A 7,473-nucleotide genomic window follows, 5' to 3' on the forward strand; every position below is an offset into this window, starting at 1 on the left:
AAGAATACCTCAGTCATGGACTGTCAGCACTGGGGATCAAACCAGCAACCTTCTGGTTACAGGGCCAATTCCCTAACCTCCAGCCCACGACTGCCCCTGTTGTGTTTCCCAGATTTTTTACATTTAGTGTATATTCAGAAAAAAAATTTAAAATGGCATCTGATAGTCTTCATAACTTAACTATAAGCCTTTTTAACTCAATTAACACAGCACAGTGGACAAAAGTTTATTCTTTACATTTACAGCATTAAGCAGACACTTTTATCCAGAGTGACTCACAAAAGTCAACAGATGTGTGCGCCCAACGAATCTGCCAAGGGTTTAGTTGATCCTAGCACATTTTCTCTATGAGATCTTGTTTAGACTTAAGTAAGCCTTAAGGTCAAATTTATTTCTACCTACATTCTTCACAATAAAGGCTCTTGGCTTCTAGGAAAAAAAAACATCAATGGGAAGATTCCAGGGAGCCAAACTTTCTTCTATGGGTCTTCTAAGATGTTGCTGCAAAGAACACTTCAAGTTTGTAGGTCAAGAGTAGGCATCTAAATCACACCAAATAAGCAATGTTCCTACCCTTCAAAATGGTAGGCTGCATAAGATTTTTTGTTTTGTTTTTTTATCATCATGATATTGGCTTTTTCATAGATCTCTGAAGTGGTGATGTTGTTCTTTAATCTGTATCAGGCCCATATTAAGAACTGATGTCTGGTTTGTCTGAGTGAAAATGAATGGTGTTTTCAAAAATCACTGCTGTTGTGGCCTGTTGTTAAATAAAAAGTCCTCCATCCATCCATTATCTTCCGCTTCTCCGGGGTTCGGGTCGCGGGGGCAGCATCCTAAGCAATGAGGCCCAGACCTCCCTTTCCCCAGCCACTTCCACTAGCTCTCCAAGGGGGATTCCGAGGCGCTCCCAGGCCAGCTGGGTGATATAGTCACGCCAGCGTGTCCTGGGTCTTCCCTGGGGTCTCCTCCCAGGTGGACTTGCCTGTGACACCTCCCGAGGGAGGCGTCCAGGAAGCATCCTAACCAGATGCCTGAACCACCTCGGCTGGCTTCTCTCGACGTGAAGAAGCAGCGGCTCTACTCCGAGTCCCTCCCGGATGACCGAACTTCTCACCCTATCTCTAAGGGAGAGTCCAGACACCCTGCGGAGGAAACTCATTTCGGCCGCTTGTATTCGCGATCTTTCGGTCATTACCCAAAGCTCATGACCATAGGTGGGGGTGGGAATGTAGATCGACCGGTAAATCGAGAGCCTTGCCTTTTGGCTCAGCTCTTTCTTTACCACAACAGACCGGTAAAGAGCCCGCATCACTGCTGACCCAGCACCAATCCGCCTGTCAATCTCCCGCTCCCTTGTACCATCACTCGTGAACAAGACCCTGAGATACTTGAACTCGTCCACTTGAGGCAAGAGCCTATTCCCGACCCAGAGAGGGCTCTCCACCCTTTTCCACCTGAGAACCATGGTCTCGGATTTAGAGGTACTGATTCTCATCCCAATAAAAAGTTCCCAAGTCAATATGGTTTGCCATAGATACATTTTTCCTCTGAGGTTGTTAGGGAGCCAAAATATTGTTACATGCAAGCCAACACCATTGTGTACTGAATTAACATCATAACACCAAAATACCCCACACAAACTTTGTCAAGTGTTGCAGTTAAGCTGCTTTCTGCTTTAATACTAGTAGTTTAAGTAGCTGGTGGTGTTACACAGTCATGCAAAGAAGTAAATACACCCCATTAAAAGTTTTGACTTTTTCAGCATATTTGAACATAGACATCAAGCCTTTATTTAAACAGTGTTTGTAAATAAAGGTGATATAATTTAGAAAGTAGCACCTAAAATTAACATTTTATCTTCCTTTATATAATTGAAATAAACAGAAATGCAGTTTCCTTATGTGGAAAAAGTAAGTACACCCCAACACATCACCTCTTTAAATGAATCACACATAAATCAGGTGCATCCGATCAAGTGGTAATGGTTAGAATGACGTTAGAGAATGTCTTGGAGAAAATTGTCTTATTTAAACCTCAGATATCTGTTCTGGTTTGCTGTTTGCTTACTACAGTGCATGATATCATGTCTAGATCAAAAGAGCTCTCTGAGGCCTTCAGGAAGAACGTTGTAGATGTGTTTGAGTCTGAGAAGGGGTTAAAGAAGATATCCAAAATATTGGAAATCAATCTTTCCACTGTCTAGTAGATTAGCTACAAGTGCAGAAGATTAAAAACACTGCCAACAAGTCCAGGCCAGGCCACCCCAGCAAATTTAACCCAAGTACAGAGTGTGAGATATTAAAAGAAATCTTTAAGAACCCCAAAATTTAATTACAGGATATGCATGTAGCTCTTGCCACTGTGGATATTAAACTGCCTGCATTTACCATTAGAACAAAATTGCAGATATTTGACATACATGTGAGGTACACCAGGAAGAAGCACTTGCTCTCTAAAAAGAGCATCAGGACAAGGCTAAAGTTTGCTAATGAATATCTTGGTAAGCATCAGACCTTCTAAAACATTTCTGCATAAAGGAGTGGGCAAGTGCTTCTCCCAGTAGATGTCAGAAACAGGTAGACAGTTATAGGATGTATGTAGTAATTCATAATTCAGCGATGTTAGGAGGACAATGTATGCTGGATGAAAACATATCAGTTTTGGATCTGATCACTTTGTTTACCACAGAGTTCAATAGAGGTGATTTTCAAAAACAGCATCGATTTTTCTCAAAGAGACAATCTGCTTAGACACATACGTTCATAATAGGGGTAAGACATTGACTACAGAATGACTCACAACTTCAGAGGTCTAATATTGAAGAAGGCTGATGAGCTCTCTAACCAACCACTTAGGGTCAATTTCCCAGGCAGGGATTAAGCCTATTCGTGAACTACAGCACCTTCTGAATCTTCTTCTTCTTTCGGCTGCTCCCTTAAGGGGTCGCCACAGCGGATCATCTGCCTCCAAAACTACAGCACCTTCTGAATGCAGATTCTAAATTGAAAGTGGAATGTAGCCCCAAATTTGCCTTAAATGTTTTATCATGTGCTCGGAGTATTCTGATCAAATCTCAGTCAAGCACCCACTTTACAGTCTGGTGCAGTCCAATCACAAGTTACAGCACATCATTAGGTCTGCAGAAAAGACCATAGGAGTGCATCTAGAAGTATAGTGTGCAAAAAAAATCATTGCTGACCCATCACACCCCCTCTGTCACCTCCTGCCCTTGGGCAGGCGCTTCAGAGTAATGAAGGTTAAAACAACCAGACTTCAGAGATGTTTCTGCCCTCAAACTATTATACTCATGCACAGTTAATGCACACTGGCACTGTATGTGTTAGATTGCTACACCAGAGTGATTTAAAATTTAGTATCACTACCTTTCATGTGGCTTCTATATCACACATTTTATACACATACTCATTTTTACTTTTGACATGTGTCTCAGTGAATGTTTATAAATAGATTTGCATCTGCGCAACAGTTTGTTTATTTGAAAAAGACTGGGCACCCCTGGTTAAACAGAGAACACACAAACAGATAATAATACACTATTACTGTGATAAATTTACTTGAAGTCTGGAGAGGCCATGAGCTGTTGCTATAATTTTCTGGATTGTTATCTTGAGATAACAAGATAATAATTTTGTTATCTTGAGATCACAAGATAATTAACTCATTACCTCAAGATAACAACATTGTTATCTTGAGATAACAAGATAAGTAACTTGTTGTTTCAAGATACCAATTTTAACAAGATAATTAACCTTTTATCTCAAAATAACAATCCAGAAAATGATAACATCATGGCCTCTCTGGACTTCTGTATAAATTTCACATATTGGACTCTTCAGTCCGCTGACCACAGAAACAAAGTTTTGCCATGGCCATCCAAGTCCCCTGACCTAAACCCCATAGAAAACTTGTGAGATAAGCTGAAGAAGAGAGTTCACAAGCGTGAAGCTTGGAATCTGAAGGGTCTGGCGAGATTTTCTATGGAGGAATGATCTCGGATCCAGTCTCAATAAGCATTATATGAGAAGACTCAGAACGGTTATCTTTGCAAAGAGAGGCTGCACAAAGTACTAAATTAAGGTGTGCAAACAATTGTGGCACAGAATTTGAGTTGAGAAAAATATTTATTTTAAGATAAGATTTGTTTTTTTGTTTTTTTCCACTCATTGTATTTCAAATAAAAGTCATTTTTTGAATGAGAGATCAATAGAATACGTGATAAAGAATGTTTTTACAACCTGTCTTGCTCAAGTTCACCAGGTGTGCCAATATTTGTGGATGGCACTGTAGCTCACTGTTTTACCAACAGACTTTGGGTAAATGCACTGAAAAGCACAAATTTGGAACCTATTAGTTGTCTTTGGTGATTAATATTGTTGATCAGCTCCATTAATTCAGAGAAGCAGGTTTCCAAATCTGATTAGATGGCATGTGGCAGTAAAGTGCTGCACATGGATTAATACCCAACACCTCTTGAAATAGAAGCAGCTGCTCCAAGCATACAATTGAAAAGAACCAAAAGCATTCTTGATGTCAGATGGTTGGCATCATTGTTTGGAACAGTTCTTTATGCTAGTTTAAAGGCTTTAGATTGACTTTTATCTTTGTTAAAACAGAATCAGAAGATTTTTTGATATATTTTTGATGCCAAAACTGACAATCAAGGGATACTAAAAGCGTCAAAGTAAATAATTTCATTTTAATTAAGCCATCGAGACAGAAACAGAAACAGGCACATTTTCATATCAGTGCTGAGATCTCCATACATTATCACCATATGAACTGAACAATAGTGTTCCTACATTGTTGACATTAGCAGAAAAAACAAGGCTCCAACACCTCCCAATGCCTCATCTCAATGTAACCCAGGAGCTGATAATAGACATTTACAGTTATACATTTTATTGATTCTAATGTCAGTCTTTTGATGAATCAGGGCCACTCAAACAAACAAGTCTTCAATCACGTCACATCAAGGATGCACTAATGTGTAACTCTTATGATCCAAGGGTAATATTGTGGCATTTTTTGGTGTTCTGGTTAATTGCAGTTATAATTACAATTAGATATTACCTACATAACAGGAGTCACACATACCACATGTTATTTTCAGGCTACTCATAAGTTGGATGGCATTAGTTGGTATGTACAGGCTAGCAGAGTTTGGTCACACTTTATTTGGATGGTCCCCTATAGATGCTCTACAGATATCTAAATCACTCACAAACTTTCTGGTGATGTTCAGCTGATTATCAACAACAGTATGGTTAGGGTTAGGAGTAGGTGTAGGTTTTGCCTTGAGGTTAAGGTTAGGGCTAGGTTTAGGGTCAGGAATAGATTTAATAAAATCTTTCATACTGAACTTGAAGTTCAGTTGCAGTCAGTAGATATTTAGTTGAATGTTCAAAGACGTGCTGAGCATTTACAAAGCACCTAGAGTGGACAATCCAAATAAAGTGTTACCCAGAGTTTTTATATCTTTTTGAATTTTGCATCTTTTTAGTAAAAAATCTTGGAACCTTCCAAATTCTTGGAATTTTTGCTCAGACTATCAAAAGATATCAGATATCTTGTCAGAAATGATTAAACTAGATTGTCTATGAACTGAAAATCCAAAACAGTTTGATAGTGATAGCACATTCTGTTGCTTATTACTATGAAGAAATATATGACTAGAATAAATTAGCCATATTTTTATTGTTTTTCTCTCCTATAAGATCCAGGCTAAAACAATGATAGCCAGTTGGATCAGTACTTTTAAAAACATTTTTAAACAGAGATATAATAAAAACAATAAAGAGAGGATTACAAACAAACACTGGATTATGGATTACTGTATTTGCAATATACAGCAATATAATCATAGTATGGAATGTCTTCCATATTGCACAGCCTTACTTTGACTATAACATCCTATACTGGCTTTGCTTTGTCTATGTTCACTCTCACTATGGTGTAACTAGTTTATACTTAATTAATATGTATTTATTCTGCAGTTTATTTCTACTCATTTACTCTTCCAGGGCTTTTAGTAAGCTTAAACAGTGCTCACATCACAGCTGTTTAATCACACATTCGTCTCTGTTTATGTGCCAAAATAACTCAAGCCTTTCTTGTTGGCTGTTGTCAGATCGAAACTGCTTTATCAATAGATAAAAAGAAGCAAAAACAACAGGGCTATTTTGGGATGTGCCCATCACGCCATCATAAAATGCTTCAGTCTTTTCAAAAGCTCAAATTTCTTTCTTATACCACCACAGTAGATTGCTGCTTTGTTATGCAGGGTGCAATCAGAGTTTTATGCAAATATAAAATGTATTTCCAGTTTCTTTAGGGTTTTGTTTTTATCTTTTATTTTTTACAAGACTATGGAATGGCAAAGGCAACCCGTCGTAAAACATTATGTATGACAAACGCAGCAATTCTCTTTCTGCGTCTGTGGTTTCTCCAACAAGGAACTCATCCAAAAATCTGTCCTCCACAGACAATAAGGACTTGATCAACACACAAGAATGCACTGTTGGTGGAATCTTACAGTAATTCTTGGAGCAGATGGGGGAGAGGGGGCGGGATCTGGGATGACACAACCCATCACCCATCTGACAGCACTCTCAACCCATTAGAATCATCCTTCTATCCAGGCAGAGGAATGGATGGAATGGTGGACGGATGGATGGACTGCGTTTATTTTCATTCCAAAAAATTTGAAATATGAGCGCTGAATCCCTCAACGGGACGCTTCATAAAACCTGGAATGTGCTTCAAAGAATGTGCACTATCGGCCCGGCATGAATAAAACAGCTGCCACTTAGCAGTCTGCACAATGCCCAAAGGTTTCACCCAGAGCGTGGTCTGGCTGTAATGGCACACACTCACACAGTTTGCCCAAGCCTTTGTACCACCCTTGTCTCATAAACGCTGTACATTGTACAGCTCAGCTCCATTTTGTAGCTCATTCTGATGGTACAATCCATGATAAAAGAGTGAGCAAGAGAGAGAGAAAGAGAGAGAGAGGCCAACCTTACAATACAAATGAAAGTCATGCACAAAGTGGTCTGTGGCCTGGTGTGGACCCACTGAAAAAGATCACAGAAACAGTGTCAACACTACTCTCAGAGACTGATATGTTCTATAGCAAAACCAGCATCCTAGACAACAAAATATAATATCTTAGCAAGTGAAAACAAATGTAGTCAATATGTCTAATATTTATCTTTATGAGAAGCTTGTGAGAATGTTATGAGCTTATTCTACATATCTCTATATATTTGCTTTTGTTTTAAGTTTTTTTTTAATTTATTTTATCCAGTGAAAGTGTCTAATTCCATATGCAAATCATTTTACTAGTTTTGAAAGCACTGCTTGAAAGTACTAAAAATTATCTGGCAATTGAACAAGATGATTTCATTATGTAAAATAGTTTTTTAAAATGGTAAACCTTATAATATTCGT

The sequence above is a fragment of the Pygocentrus nattereri genome, chromosome 25, assembly GCF_015220715.1.
Source record: "Pygocentrus nattereri isolate fPygNat1 chromosome 25, fPygNat1.pri, whole genome shotgun sequence".
In the NCBI taxonomy this organism is placed as follows: domain Eukaryota; kingdom Metazoa; phylum Chordata; class Actinopteri; order Characiformes; family Serrasalmidae; genus Pygocentrus; species Pygocentrus nattereri.